At 45.1% G+C, this 16,733-nt stretch overlaps 1 protein-coding gene across 2 annotated transcripts in view; it reads right to left on the bottom strand.

The window, feature by feature from the left end:
• Window positions 1-15,279, bottom strand: part of THRB (thyroid hormone receptor beta) — a 462,866-nt gene extending 447,587 nt beyond the window's left edge. For both annotated transcript variants that reach the window (XM_029589453.1, XM_029589455.1), the window contains exon 1: window positions 14,986-15,279. The gene's annotated coding sequence lies outside the window, so the exon portion shown is untranslated. The remainder of the gene's footprint in view (window positions 1-14,985) is intronic.
• Between the last annotated feature and the right edge of the window lie 1,454 nt (window positions 15,280-16,733).

The raw sequence follows: 16,733 nt of genomic DNA, 5'->3' as shown, positions 1-16,733 counted from the left end.
TGGCGTGAATAAGCCAGTCATTCAAATATGGGTGTTTTAGGAGTCCAACCTCTCTCAACTTTGTCACAACTACCACCATTACCTTGGAACAGGTTCTGGGAGTGGTGGCCAGACCAAGGGCCACGCCCAAAACAGAAAATGGCATCCCAGAACTGCGAACCGCAGGAAGCTTTGGTATTCTAGTCAGTTGGGAATGTGGAGATGCACCTCTGACAGATCCAGAGAGGTAAGAAATTCCCCCGACTGCTCTGCCATTATCACCGAGCACGTCTTCATGTGAAAATGCTTCACTCACAGATGACTATTGATGCCTTTGAGGTCCAGCATGGGAAGAAGAGAGCCCTCCTTCTTTGGCACAACAAGATAATGGAAAACTGCCCCATATTTTCTTGAGACGTGGACACTGGGACCACAGCCTGCATACTGAGGAGCCTTGCCAATGCAGTTTCCACTGCCTATTTTTTTTTTTTTTTTTGGGGGGGGGGGGGTTGTAGTGAGTGGCAGGGAGACACCTTGAATACATCCAGAGGAACACTGCAAAATCCCAGTGCATATTCCTCTCTTATCACCTCCAGGACCCACTGCTCTGATGTGATTTCAACCCACTTCTGTTCCCGGAGGTGGGTCGGCAAACCTTCATTGGGAGGCTCAGAAGGTTCCACTACCCGAGCCTGCACCTCTTCTGGGTTGACAGGGACAAAAGGACTGAGACCCACCAAACAGTTGAGTACTCTGAAGGCTGCTCCTCCAAAGGGTCAAATGCTTGGATCCTCTAGCATGCCCTCTCATGTGAAAGGAGTGCTGCACCAGCTTCTTATCCTCCAGCAAATGAGGAATGAGAGATTTGCCCCACTTACTGTCCAGTTTCTCCAACTCACCACCAAACAAAAGTGAGCCGTCAAGGGGCAATTTGGTGAGGTTAACCTTGGAGGTAGCATCAGCCAACCAATTTCTCAAGCATAATTGATGCCTGGCCACTGCTATCAAAGCCACCCCCCTCTGGCTGAAGTGCGGATCAAATCACAGCTAGTTCACAACTGCCCTGGAGTTTACCCCAGAGTCATCAACCTCCTGGGAGAGAAGCAAACAATAGCGAGCCACCAAGGAACAAGAAGCGATCTGCAAGGTCATTGCCACTGCTTCAAATGCTCACTTAAGGATGGTCTCAATCTTTTTAGCATGAGAATCCTTCAAGGCCGCTTCTCCTTCCACGGGAATAGTGATCTGCTTGGAGACTGCACATACAAGTGCATTTCCACCTTGGGAAAAAACATAAGCGCTCTCTTATCACTGGATCCAGAGAGCACAGGCCTTCCAAAATCTGACCCCCTTTGAAGATAGCCTCTGGGGCACCCCACTCAGGATCAATTAATTCTTGAATGCTTCCATCATTGGGAAAAAAAAGAGGCATTACGCAAGGAAACCAAAATGGGTTTTCCCTTTGGCTCAGACACTGACTCTGCCCCAGGAATTCTAAGCAATTTTCAAGGTCTGGGAAATCAGAGCCGACAGTTCATCTCTATGAAAGAACAGCAACATAGTTCCATATGGTTCTAATCAAGGGGAATTTCACCATCCTCAAGAGAGGCAGGATCAGGATCATCATCCGTGCTGTCCGGATCTCCATCCAGAGTACCCGCTGCCGCTCCAGGAGTACTCTGGCGCCCAACAAAATATCCATACAAGGTTTTCCCCCTGCACCTCTGCTCTAGGAGCATGGGACAGAGCCAAGGACTGCACCCCCTGGAAAAATTCTACCCATGAAAAAGAAGAAGCATCCAGACCGGGAGGGACCTGAGGTGTATTCACTGAGCTACCTTCCCCTGCTGAGGAACCAGTTAGGGGAGTTCCAAAATCAGGCGCCCCACCTGAATCGTCTTTACCCAGACCTATATTCGGCTGGAAAGAACTAGGTTTAGTGAAATCAGAGGAAGGCAATTCACCCTGAGCCTCCAAACAGTGCTGGCACAAATCAGCAGGCACTCCTGGCTGAGATGCCTGTATATAACAAGCAGTGCAAAGAGACATAAGCTTAGGCTTCTTAGGTACAGGCACTATTATGGCCAACAACGTGCTGAGTGGCGGCTGGAGGCATGCATCTGGCTCCCCCCCCCCCCCCTCCAGTTAGGTACTCAACTAGGCGCCTAGAAATTATACGTCCAACACTTAGGCGCACACACTTAGTGCTTACCTAGGTGGCCACAAATTAAGCGCAAAAAAAGCACACAGTACCACTTGTGTGCATAGGTAAGCGTGCGACCACTACACGTAGCTTAACGTGGGCACACAGACTACAAGGCCCCACTATGCACCCACAAACTGGGTGTACAACCTGGACGCACAGCAAGACGCACATGTCGGACCGACAATCCAGTAGAGGGCAGCCTTAGAAAGCACACAAAAAGCCGCTGCAGCCTACCTCACAGCACGCAATGAAAAGCCTCGGAGCAGGGCCTAGCCTAAGGAGGCTGCTCAATCCACCAGGCTGCCCACGTCCCTCGACTTACCACGGATCGGAATGAACCGGAATTGGACCAGAACGCTGAGCACAGAGACCATATTTGGGGGGTGGGGGGGGTGAACACTGTACACCAAAAAACCTCCTGCTAAGTCTCTATTTTTATTTTTTTTAACTTACCAGAGCTCAGCTGTACCTGGCTGAGCACAGACACTATCTCCAGATCTCCAGCTGTGGGGAGAGAGGGCATGTGCCACAACTGACATGCTCTGCTTCCTGCACCTACTGCCTTTTCAAGCAGCTAAGTCCACACCAGCAAAACCAGCTACCAGACCAAGGAACACATCTGAGGGACCACGAAAATCACCTCAGGAATTCAATTGGGGGCGGGACCATTTGGTATCACCGCAGAACAGGGCGAATGTTATCCTTAATTCTCCTTTATTTTAAAATGAAGCAATCCCCGGTGGGAAGAAGCATGTCCACCATCTGCTGGAGACGGAGAAAACTGGCAGGCTGATGTAACTGCAGGGGTGTATATACTATGTCATCAGTTTACTCTTGTCTCCATCTGCTGGTAGGAATGCATAACTCACCTGTTCTGGATTCATCTGACTGGACGCTAAGAAATAACAAAATTATTGTGTGGTGCACAACCTAGCAGGCAGTGCAGTCATAGAGAGCACCTGTATGGCCATAAGAGCTAGGGAAAGCACTGAAAGCCCCACCAGCATCTTCTAAATTTTAAACACAAAGGGGGGGGAGGTAGCAGACTCATACATGAGCTGATCACAATGGACCAGCTCCCTCTATATATAAACGCCGGAGAAAGACGTAATTAGTGTGGTGCTAGCAGCTGGCTCAGTTCCCTTGGCTGCTACAGCTCCTTCACTGCTACCACCCTCAGAACTCAAGAGTGAGTCACATCCAGTGCTCAGCGTACGCTCTTCCAATCTCACTCAGTCTGGGGATAAGACAGAGGCTGGAAGGACTCAAAGAAGGCAGCTCAGGAGGGAGAAGATCAGGAGGAGCTACGTAAAATGTGTTGCACAATGAGAGGAACCCCCCCCCCCCCCACATGCTCATTAATTGCCTCACTCTGGGACTCGCGGTGTAGCTGGGAAGAAGAGTCACATGTGATTACACATTCTCAGAAAGTTGCTCCTACATGTTTAAGAACCACCACTGGTGTTTCTTGCTGTTGGGAGGTGCTGACAGCAAAGCCCTTTTTTTGGCCTGTATCTGAGCATCAGACAGTGATGACCTTTCCGTGGCACACCTGATCAAATCTGAAGGCATGGTGCACTGGTTGGGAAAGGCTGCTCTAGACTACGGATAAAAATAAAACAGTAACCCCAGCTCAGACACTGAGCAGCCTCCATTCGTGGCCTCCTCTTCAGTAAGTCTCTAACCCTGATCTTTTTTTAATGTGTGAGAACCTGACTTTCACATACTATCATATCAAAAGCATTATGAAAATTTACATAAATATAATCAGTCAATTTCCACAAGAAACTTGTGGCTTATATTATTAAAACAGTAAAGTTAGTCTGATTTTTGTTGATTTTGTTTCAAAAGGGAAACCATCTCTTTTGTAAAATTGTCCAGAATTTCCTCTTAGTCTTATAAGGTAGAGTATTATACAGTTGCCTATTTGGAATCTTTTTCTTTTAATAAGGGCATGCTATATGTACCTTTAGGGGACATTTCCAAACTTAAGATTTCAGGAATCAATTAAAGAAAGTCGAGAACAACCACTCCACTCTTTTCCACAGTACCACTGGATGTGTTTCATCTGGTTCAGGTGGCTTTCTGATTTTTACATAATTAAATTTTTTTATCCATTCTTGATTCTGCTTAATGTTGAGATATTTATTTTATTTATTTGATATTTATATACTACCAATGCTGAAGCCCTAGGCACTGCACAAATAAACTTCCATATTAAAAATAAGCAAATAGCAAAACAATAGTATGATAACCATAGATAACAAAAGATTTAAAAAAAGAATTTTACTCAAAGAAAAAATTTCATCCCGAGATTACATTCACTTCAGATTGTCTATATCAAAATGCATAAGCTATAGAAAACAAATGAGTCTTTAGCAACGCTTTAAATGTTTCAGTGCATTTCAGCATGCATAATTCATAGGGATGGGAGTTCCAAAACTCGGGGGCAGCCAGGGCCAGAGGAACAACTAGGCGAGCTAGGCCTGTGCCTAGGGTGCCAAGATATAGGGGGCGCCGCTGCCACTCGCAACCACTTCAGGCGGCAGCAAAATTCTGCCCCCCCGTCGTGCCACCTTCTCGACACCTCCCTGGTGGTACAGCGGAGGGCCCGGGAGAGATCTGCTGCTCCCAGGGCCTCGGCTGCCACTAACCAAAATGGCACCAGTGGCCTTTAGCCCCTACCATGTGTCAGGGGCCAACGAATAGCACCGGTAGCCCCTGTCACATGGTAAGGGCTGAAGGCCACCGATGCCATTTTGATCAGTGGCAGTCAATAACCCAGGAGCAGCAGATTGCTCCCGGGCTCCCTGCTGGACCAGGTGTTTTGTGAGGGGTTTTTTTGGGGTGGAGGGGGAGGTTGGGGGAGTGGCGGCATGTGGTCCCTGCCCCTGGAGTCGGGGCTGCGACCGGGGGCGGCAGCGCAAAGCTGAAGGTGCCTAGGACGCCCAATCCCCTTGCACCGGCCCTGGGGGCAGCCATGGTGAAAGCTTGCTCTTGTCTCTGCAAAGAGTGCTTGACACACGGATGGATCTTCAAGTATGCCTCTTTGAGATGAACGTAATGCTCGCTTTGGATTACAGGTTTGAAGAAAAGCATTAACCCATGGGCAAGAGTCCAAAGCTAGTACCTATATACCAGCATGCCATTTTGTAAGAGACTATTCACTTACATGGGGATTCAGTGTAACTCTTGAAGCACTGGAGAGATATGGTCTCTCATCGACTGGCCAGAAATAAAATGAGCTCCGACATTCTACAACAATTGTAACGCTCTAAGTAATGTAGTCAGCAAACCAATATATAGGGAATTACAGTAGTCCAGAATTGGCACAATAAATGCACTGAACCACTGAACAAAAGTCAGTAGGATGCAAGAGAGACTTTAAACCACACAAAAACTCGTAATTTGTGTAACTCTGAACGCATAACTGCCTTACTTAGAGAAATACCAGGGCAGGATCAATAAAAACACCAAGTTCTTCACCTGGGAAGAAGCTTGTTATCTTTATCATCGACTTTCATGGAAGGAAATCTTAACAATAGAATCACATGTTGAAATACTACAAACTTAGCTTTTGTGAGGATTAGTGCCACCTTACTATAAGATAGCCACTAGGGATGTGCATCAGGTGCCCGATCGTTTGCACTTTCGGGTTTGTGTGGCTGCTGGAAAATCTTGTTTTCCCGCGGATCGTCTTTTTTTTTTTTTTTTTTTAGTAAAAAATCGTTTTTCGGCTTAGTCGCACTAACAAAAAGTAACAAAAATGAAAATTCAGGGGAAATGCGATCGTTTATCGATTTTACCGATATATGACAAATTAAGAAATATCGTACGATATTTTTATTCATCATAAAAACGATGCACATCCCTAATAGCACTGTCAGACAGTCGAGATATAAGAAGATATCCCGTCCAATGTTTCTGCTCATGAAGATCCAATTTGGACATAGAATTGTATGTCATCCGCATATACCCGGTATCCCGAACAGAGGCCAGCAAGCAATCTGCAAGTTGGTGACATGTAGATATTAAACAGTGCTGATCCCTGCGGGTGCTGATCCCTGCGGGACACCAGTCTCTAGAAGATGCCAAGCAGAGTTACTCAGTCCAATTCTAGCTTGTTGCTGATGCCCAGACAAATAAGATCTAAACTAGTTTAAAACAGTACCGGAGATTCCACACTCTCTCAGTCGATACGCTAGAATCTGATGGTAGATGATATCAAAGGCAGAGATCAGCTGAGTCTGACCAGTATGTGTGGCTGTGTGTAATGGCTGGCACTCCTTGCCAGGATCTTTACTGAACCCCCAAGTCCCTGTCTCCCCAAGGACTAGAAACTAGGTTCAGCTGCCATACTGGGTCAGGCCAAAGGTCCATCAAGCCAGTGTTCTGTCTCTTACAGTGGCCAATCCAGGTTACTAGTACACAGTAGGATCTCCAAGAACAGGTCTGGTCTCCTGCAGGGCTTCAGAGCACGGTCACTGAGAATCGGGATCTGCAACTTTTCATGGCACCTATCTTATATACCAACTCTGAAATTGCATTTTCTGGCAATAAATGCATAACATAGTCAACCCATTCATTAAGAATCTTCCACATTTTGAAAAGGAGAATTTATATTGAAAAATCAGAATTGCTACAAAAAATGATACATTATATTGTAGAGATGATTCGCTTAGTATCCCCTTTTGGAAAATAGTTTACTGACTCATTTCTTCCCACACAATCCTGGTATCAATAGCAAATCTTGAAGACCATTTCCTTTTTTTTTTTTTTTTTGCTCACATAATTGCAGCTTTACATTGCAGTTCACTCTCTCCAAAGAAGTGCTCATGTTATATAAATCAGGCCTTTCACCTTGACAACTGCCTCCAAAAGAAACAAATGTTTAGGCATCTGAAATCCACAACACATTATTTTGCAACTATTATTTGGCTAAATTAGTGACAATGCTTACTGACTTATGCCATAAACTAAATATACATTAGCATCTTACAAATCAAGGAAAACAAACTGAGGACCTATTGTTATAGAATGTGTATACTGCACAGTAATTATGGGGGGCAGGAAATAAACCTAAGGGATAAATGTACTAAAAGGATTTTCCTACTTTGTGTCGGAGGGAGAGGCAGAAGAACAAGCTAGGAGGTCAATCAGGGCCCTGGAAGACAAGGGGTGCCCTGGCACTACTGGCATAGCCCGTTGGGTTGGTCAGTCAGTAGGCTGTGCTGACTAGATGTGAACTTAGCGCAGGAGAGGCAACTCAGGCAAATGCTAACTACCAAGAATCCACTCCCATACAGGCGCAAGTGTCCCTAGGTCAGTGGAATTGACATCGCAAGCATATGCGCCCCTGCATCTTTAAGGAGGTGGACCAGGGGCGAGCAAACAGAACTGCAGTCCCCTTCCTTCACAAGTTTTGAAACATATCTCATAGATATATCCTGGATTCCTGGTATGGTGTTAGTCTCTTGCCAACCAATCAGCTCTTGAGCCAAGTAATGAGACAACCACACTCCCTGCCAGTATCAGACACACACAAACACCCACTTTTCTCTGTCTAAGGCTCAGCATGTTAGTGAGTGTCTATCTGACAAACACACACACACACATTGATAATGAGAGTGTATGTCTTTGTCTATGTCAGAATGTGTGTGAGTGTGAAAGTCTCTATGTCAGATGAAAAGACACAATCATGCATGGAGAATGAGTGTGTATATGAGTTGTCTTTGGGACAAAAACACACCACACATAAGCTATCTCTTGGACACAAAGTATGCATGTCAGAAAGACACATTCTTTCTACTGTTGTGCTGCTGCGTATGTGCTCACACAGTGAGTGCCCCGCTCCAGCACTGCTGCATCATGATGCAAAGTTCTTGCTTGCTGCTAACCCTTCCCGAGCCTACAGCAACCCCCTCCGTTTCCCACTCCTCCTCGGCACACCCGCTCTCCAGAAGGCTCAGTGGTTCCACAGCCAGCTGCCCCTCCGAGCTCTGGGCTCAGCCACCTCAAACAAAAGCGTCCCCAACACTACACAGGTACATCCTACTGGCTCATCCACTCCTTTTCTGTGACTGCACCTTGCCTCCACTTCTCCATGCCCTCCCATCCCCATTCCTTCTTCAGTGCATTCCCATTAACTGTGAGTTATACAAAATTTGTTGCAAGCTACTATAATCCAGGTTCCTGCCACACAAGCTTATCCTGTGTTAGAGCCTTACAATATGGACCGAGCTGCTTCTGGATCTGAATAATGTGTTTTGGACCTGCCAAAGAGGGGTGGGGTGGGGGGTCATCCCTACAGAGACTGCAACCCACCGCAGCCAAGGTGAAAGAATATAATACATCAAAACCCTCTGTGCTCTTCTGCAAGAACCAGCATCCAGCACTCACAATGTTAACAAGCTGGAAAAGGGCTGTACTGTTTAGTCTGCCCAGAGAACAGCACTACATAGCAAGCAGAGGAGGAAGCCAAAGGAATGCTGGGAGTAAAAAAAAAAAAAGGCATACTTTGGCTGGCTCTGTCTGTGTGTATGAGGGGTGGGGCCAGCCAGAAGTTGAAGCCAGGAGCCAGAAACAGAGAAGTGTACGTGGCAGCTCTGCAATCAGTTTTTCTCCTGAAGAGCTAATTATCAAGAGGGAGATATAGAAGTCTGTGTTCTGAGAGGCTAATTCAATAAAATGAGCACAGCCTAATGTAAAGGTCTTCATGCTAGACTAGCACACGATGCCAATAAGGAGATTACCGCTTCCAAAATACACACCCAAACAAATGATTAGCTGATAGTGCCCATCATGTGTAAATTCAATGTAGACTATTAGCTATTACCCCACAATGCACATTTAACACCACAAATTTAACTTCAGCCCTGGAGGTGGCATAAAGTCAATTCACAAGTAAAGGGCTCATGGAAAAAAATATATTTGGACCTCTGCGTGTCCTCCTACTTAGTATCTTTGAGACACTTAAATTAACTGCTTGCAGTATTGAAAAATAAATGTACATTGGCTTGATTAAAAACAATTATTATGGCCGCACAATTTAGACGCCCATAGCAAGGGACATTTAGCTATGGATGTCTTCAGCAACCTCACCAAAATAACACAGAAATTGGCATAAAGAGTTAGGATAAAAACAGATGCTCATACTGGGCGCTGGTTGCAATTATGGGTGTCTGATGCATTTGAGCACTATAGACGCATAATTCTTCCCTAGTGCACCATTTTTTGTGCAGCCCCTCATTTAAATACCGCATTGAGTGCCCAGGGGATATGGCTGTGTGTGAGTTAGGAAAACGGGCACTCAATACGAGCACCCTTTTTCAGTGTGCGTTTTATTGCATCAGCCCCTTTGGAAGTAGAGAGTGAGAGAAACAGCTGTTCTTGCCTCACAGCAAACTACATGTAAAATCCCAACAAGGGAGGGACGAGTCAGGAGCTGGGACATATAGAGGCTTTCCATTCCAGAAATATCCAGGCCTAGGAGCCCCATAGTTGGATCATCTTCCTAACAGACTAAGTTAAGTAATCTAAACTTTGCACAGAGAATATTTTAACAGAAGAGGGATAAGGTTTATTTCCTTGCCTTTTGTCCTAAATTCAGTATCTCATCTTAATTGCTTCAGCCTCTCAGGCAAAGTCAAGCTTAAACCCTAGCTGGCATTACAGCCCCACGAAATAGTGTTGGGAAAGAAAAACTGGTGGACCATGGTCTTTCTGAAGGAGAGGAGAGTGAAACCAGGCCACTCTTAAGCCACTGTCTAGTGCTAAGTAAATCATTTGGGGAACCTCCCCAGGAGAGAGGCCTTTCACATCCTGCAGTGCTCATCTATTTGGTTTGTCATCTAGTCAGCTCCACCATCAATACAGACTTCATTTTCTTGATTGCTTTTTCCCCACACAATTTTGTGTTTGGGACAGGATGCACCCTTTACAGACTGGTGACATTGGGGTGGATCTGTTTCACCTCGCCCACCTTTTGAGTATTCAGGGATAAAGACATTTTTGTGAAAGTTCTGTACTTCACTGCCTTTTCCCCCAACCTTCCTCTTTTTGCATTCCTTACGTGGTTTTTTGTTTTTTTTTTATTTTATTATCCATATGAGTAAGTTGGTTGCCATACTAACAGGCCATACCCATTGTTTTTGTACTGCCTTGATTTAAGATAAGAAAACTGCAAGTTTCAGTTGTGAAATGTTATAGCGGATGTTGGTATCTTACACTTCACTACAGTACTTTTCCCATTTGGTTGGATTTACTGTCTATCTACATAACACTAGTGAAAGGGTTAATTACTGTTTTATTCTGGTATGATGATTGTATCTAGGGATGTGAATCAGTTCCGGAATCGTTTCAGGAATCGTGTTCGTACTAGAATAGCGGGAAATCTTTGTTTCCGGCGGGACCGCTTTTCTTTTTTTTTTTTTTTCCGGCTGTCCCAAGCCGAAATCTCTTTTTTTTTTTAGAAACCCCACCCTCCCGATTCCCCCAAAACTTTTCTAAAGTACCTAGTGGTCCAGCGGGGGTCCCGGCAGCGATCTCCCGCTCTTGGGCAGTCGGCTGCCAGTAAACAAGATGGCGCCGATGGCCCTTTGCCCTTACCATGTGACAGGGGCTATCGGTGCCATTGGCCGGCCCCTGTCACATGGTAGGAGCAATGGGCAGCCTGCGCCATCTTTAAAAATGGTGCCAGCCGTCCATTGCTCCTACCATGTGACAGGGGCAGGCCAATGGCACGGATAACCCGTCCCATGGCAAGGGCAAAGGGCCATTGCTCCATCTTGTTTACTGGCAGCTGATGGCCTGAAAGCGGGAGATCACTCCTGGGACCCCCGCTGGACCACAGGTACTTTAGAAACTTTTTTTTTTGGGGGGGGGGGGTTCTAAATAATGACATTTTAAGGGTCGGGGTGGGTTTGGGGGTTGTTTTTGTGTGCCCTTTCTTCCCCCCCCCAAAAAAAAACGATAAGAGATTCCCACAAACATTTTGTGGGGTTTTCCTATCGCTTTCAGGGACACCCCCCCCCCCCCCGATTCCTGACGGATGAGAAAATATTGTACGATATTTTCATCCGTCAGAAAAACGATTCACATCCCTAAATGATTCTGGTCTGTAGTGACACAAGTGAGAGGTTGTTTGGGAAGGAAACGGAAATGTGTAGCATTGAGGTGACTGGGACCTTGTCTCATCCCCCACTCGGGCTATGAACCTGAACATAAATCATATTAATAAAAATAAAATTTCTCATGTGATATTACCAATCCCAAGTATATGGATAATTCATAGACCAGGCAAAGGGAGGGCCTTTGCTCTGCTTCCATGCTATTCCTCCAGGTTTAAGACAAAGAAAAATTAAGCCCTGACCAAGACTGGGGAAAGTCACTGACCCAAATCAGCCCAGCTCCAGACAGAATACAGGTTTCCCACATAAAGCCAGTGTAGCCAGGGCTGGCATAAGGGTATTAGACACTATAAGCAAACCTTAGAGTCTTGCTCTCCCCTTTCCTGGTGATGCCCTCCCCTCATATAATTGAAAATTAAGCATTTATACCAGATTTTACATGAAAAACAACAAAGTACAGTTTTCTGAGGTAAAAATATCACTTATGTATATTATATTTACATGTACTGCTGAGGTAGCAAACAGAAAACCCTGCAAAAAACAAACAAAAAAAAAAAACCCTTGGAACCCATATAGTATTAAGCCTATTATAACATCAGTTGGGTGTGGGCTTGGCCCTCAGAAACAAGAGAGAAAACTGAATTACAATATAATACGTTTTTCATACAAAAACAACACTAACTGCCAGCACTCAAATAGCAACAACTCTGCCTATGAAAAGGTAACACTGCAAATATTTGAAATATCTAAAATGTGAAATATAAATCAAATAAATATGAATACACTTCCTATTAGGAAAACAGAACAAGCCAATCTGCTATAGATCTCTACACAGAATATCTCACCTCATTTACACATGTGGAACACAGACAGCCCTCACAAAATACAGAATCGAGAGACCATCAAGTATAAACAAACATGCAAAAACTAAACTGGAAACTGCAATAAAGCAGGCTCTGTATGCAATACTACAAAGGATAAACAGAAACATTTTCATTCCTCATAAAACAAAAATCAAGAAATTTAAAATCAATCATAACAGTAAAACCATAATAAAAAGAAAATTTCAAAATAGCTAATGAATAGAACATCCAATAATTAAAATTTCATATAAAAGTGTAAAAATTTCCCAAACATCAGTAAAATATTTCAAAATAGCAAACACATCAAACACTACCAATTATTAAAACAAATAAGCATTTAAAAAATCCTCTGCTCTCCTTACCCAGAAACTTTTGATTCCAGTCAACTTGAGACTGTCCTGGATTAATCGAGGGAGGCTATGTGTGCAAAGACTCTCGCCTTTTTATCTCAAACACACATGCTCATTCTTTCACACTCATTCTTACGCTCATACAATGCTCACTCGCTCACATGGTCTCCCATACAAGATCACACACACACACACAGGCTGTCTTCCTCTCTCACCTCTGAATAAATAAATTTAAAAAAATGTTTTTTCCTTACATTAGTGGTCAGGGGGGATCCCGGCAGGGCTGCAAGTTGAAGCTCCTGGAGGTGTCCCTTGGTATGAGAAGAGACAGCTAAAAGGCTCCCAATAAGGGGAGAGAGGGGTTTTTTTTTTGCCATGGCCTGAGCATATCTGCGGGGGGGGGGGGGGGGGGGGGGGGGGGGAACGGCAGTACAGCAGAGAGCAGGTGATAGACCTGCAGCAGAAACAGAGGCATGGTGGCCTTGAAGGGAGGCAGCAAGAGTGTTTCCTGTTTACACAGTGATGGTGGAGGAGGGGAATGGGATGTGGGGAGCAGGCCCATGGAGCTGCCACCACCATGGGGAAAACAAAAAAGGCAGAAGTGAGTGGAGTCCCATGCTAAGAGATATGCTTCTGTGGGGGCTGCTGTTTGTGATAGAGACTCCGCAGGTATGGGGCTTCTGCGACCAACACCAACCACGTGATTGGCCTGAGCGACCCACTAGGGTATGCCCAGAGCCCTGATAGGCCACTCTGCCCCTAATGGTTCTTCAGCAGCAGGACAGTGGAGGGGTTTTGGGTTGCTTTGGGGTGGGAGTGTGTGTGTGTCAGTGTCATTTCATAGAGGTCAATATTCAGCCAGTTATGTCCAGTTAAATTACCCAAACAACTTTGTCTGGACATTCAATCCAAAACCGCACCAGCTATTCTAAAGCTATCTGGGTAATTTAAGGATTGTTATTTACTCAGAAAGAACTACCCAGATAATTTTGTCTGAGCAGTGCTGCCCCACTAAAGTTAAACTGTGCCCCCAAGAACAATCTAGTGTTGCCTTTTTTGTGATTTGTCTAGACAAAAGTTTGGCCAGAGAGGAGGGGAAAAATGTAAACCTCAGTTTTGTCCATCTAGCTCCAAAAATTAAATGGACAAACCATTTGAATATTGAGTTGTTTTATTTTTACTTGTAATAAGTAAACCAAAAGGCTTGCTGAAATCTCTTAGGAGGAAGGGAAGGGCGGGGACTTGGAGACTGGGTGGTGATGAAGGGGGAATTCAGAGAATGGGTGTGGAGAAAGCAGGGAGATTAAGCAGGGATTGAGACGGGGAGTTAGATTGACTGGGGCTGGTGTGAGTTGGGGGGGGGGGGGTTCAATCTGGAAAAAAATTAAAGGGGGTACATCCACAAAAATGTGCTCAGAGCCACATACGAGGTTAAAGCAGCAGAGGAGTGCCAGCCATAAGTGAGGAGGAGTAGGGCACCTGGGCGGGCAGGATGGAAGGGGCTAGAATGCCTGGAAGGAGGGAGGAAAGGATGCTGGAAGAGGAAGGCGGGTGAGAATGCTTAGAAGGAGGGGGAAGAGGAAGAATGTCTGGAGGGTGCAGGAAGAAAATGGATGAGAAAGAAAGGGGGAATTAATGCCGGGGGGGGAGAAAAAAATGCAGGCAGGATGCAGGAGAAGGGGTGGTCACCATCAACAATTTGCACCCAGGGCACTGTTTCCTTACAACTGGTCCCGGTCCTTGGTGGTGATAATGAACTGTGTATGCAAGTCCTGCATACCAAGAGAAAAAAAAGACTAGCAGTGCCTTGACTAGCAGCTTTCCAGGACACCATAAGTGCCAGGCTGGCAGGAAAGGCTTCTTGCGTGTGCAATGTGTTTGCCTTGAAATGCATTAATTGTTTGACTTTTTTAAATCACAGCGGTCAGGGATAAGGGAAACTTCCTCCTGGAGGAAAATACATAGCAATCTCAGGAGCTGCTGACTTCCAGTTCACACGCGAGATCCCTTGTAAACCGCTATGCTAAAATCCTCTCCAAAAGGATGTAGCTCACGTCGGTAGAACTACTCTGGTGTGTCTTGACTCGTTGTTGTAAGAACAACAAATATGTTTCTTTAGCAATAGTCAGGCGGGGTGTAACTGCAGACAAATATACAATAGAGGGAGAGAGAAAGGTGTCAGACTGCTACAGTTTTGCTGGACTTGGATGGCCTGAGCTTTTACAAATTCTTTCCACAAATCACAGTTACTGACGCAGCAAAGAAATGTGGAGTTTTTTCCTCCTGAAATTGCATCATGAAAATAACCTCGATAAACAAAGTTAGAGGCCAGTTATCTATTCCAGCCATGCCGACTGTCAGCAAAAAAAAAAAAAACCGCAACAAAACCAGCCTTCAAAATAAAAGGAAAGCAAACGACACTAGGGATCTCTCTTCTGTCTGAGCAAAATAAAACTTACCAGCTGCATGGACACGTTGGAATTGAGGTTTTTGGTTTTTTTATTATTTATTTGACTTCTCTCACGGTGGGCTCCGCATCGCTTTCCAGAGTGGCATTGCCCCTCTGTCAGCGCCCCTGCTCTCTCTCTCCGGGGGGCTGCGGCTCACCTGAGGTGGGGGGAGGGGCTGCGGGAGGCTCGTGCTGCTCCTGCAGCAGCTGTTGCTGCGGGGGAAGATTCCAACGCTCGGGGCGCGCGCAGCTTGTCCTGAAATGACCCAGAGAAGCAGCGCGCACGAGCAGAGGGAAGAGCCGGCCCAAGTAGGCGGGGGGAGGAGGAGGGGGGGAGAGGGAGTGAAACAAAGGTCAATTCATGTTATTAATCCAAAACCGCCCTTGTTCACATGCAAACAAAATGAAAGGGGGAGGGGCTGTGTGCACGCTAGTCTCGCCCCTACCAACCCACAATATATATACAAATAATAGTTCACAATTACATCCAGCGACTGAATGTAACTATCTAATGCCCTCGCTACGACTTCCCGATCACGCACAGTCTGCAAGTGTCTGCAAGCTTCCAAGGCAATTCCATGGCTTAAATTCACTCTCAAGAACAACTGTCGTCTGACGTCTGCACGCTTCTCTCACAAAAAGTGATTGTAATAAAAAAAAATCTGCATTAATAGTGACTGGAATTGCGTTTATCGGCGCTCAGTACTCAAACGGTGCCAGCCAAATGTTTACGAATTGCAGGAATCCTATCTAGACTGTCACTAGTCGAAGCGACTCACTTCCAGATACAAACAATTCGACGTAGGTTAAAAAAAAAAAAGAAAATAAGTAAAGTGTAATTTAGTTTTACTTTATTCCACTTGATTGCCTCACTCATCAGACATTTCCACGGCTCCTGTGACTGATGGGGTCCGGACACAGATTTTATTGTTTTCTCTTTTTTTTTTTAGCAAGAGGCTTCATCTTCGCGCATTTGTAATGGACCTAATGTAATCGTCTCTCCCAAAGAGACCGGGTAACTAGGAAAGCTTGTGATTCTGAACAATAGAATTTAAAAACATTAGAAATTAATTATCAAATACTTTTTTTGGGGGGGGGGGGAGCCCATAGGCAGAGAATAGAAAAAAGCCTTTCATAAATCAGACTCATTGTTTAAATATTGATGACAAAGCTGCCAACCTTGGTCTAAAATTACCAGTGTCAAATAACTACTGTATTTATCAAATTACCTTTCTTTTGTGGGTGTGACTTGATACATAGGGCCAAGCCTCTCATCTGTACCGTTTAAGTGTGCCTTTCAATATTAAAATGTGATGGTTTTCAAACATTTTTCTTTTGGCCCTACTTCCAAGCTTTAACAAACCCTCAGGATACACCACAAACATGTTACCATTACAAAATCCAACTAGAAATGGTTTGTATTACCACCGTTTTAATGCTGGGAAGGAGACGTAGCATGTTCATCGTGATTTATAACAGGGGCAACAGGATGCGTTTTTGGTTGGAGGGGGAAGGGGCCCAAGCAAATCAAGGAAGCTCCACCCCCACCCTGCACCCTCTGCCAATTTCTCACTATACACGTAATGTCATTATTTCTTACAGACATGCCTGGTGAAATCATAGAGTATAATTACTCATTCCAAGACCAGTAAAAGCTTGATGCTAGAAAACCAGACATAGTGGTAAAGGAGGGGGGAAAAAAAACCCACAAAAACAGCATTGCTACTAGAAGTGTCAGTGCGAAATGACTATTCTGTA

The sequence above is a fragment of the Rhinatrema bivittatum genome, chromosome 2 (assembly GCF_901001135.1).
Source record: "Rhinatrema bivittatum chromosome 2, aRhiBiv1.1, whole genome shotgun sequence".
Classification (NCBI taxonomy): domain Eukaryota; kingdom Metazoa; phylum Chordata; class Amphibia; order Gymnophiona; family Rhinatrematidae; genus Rhinatrema; species Rhinatrema bivittatum.
This window is presented reverse-complemented; position numbering and strand designations above follow the sequence as displayed.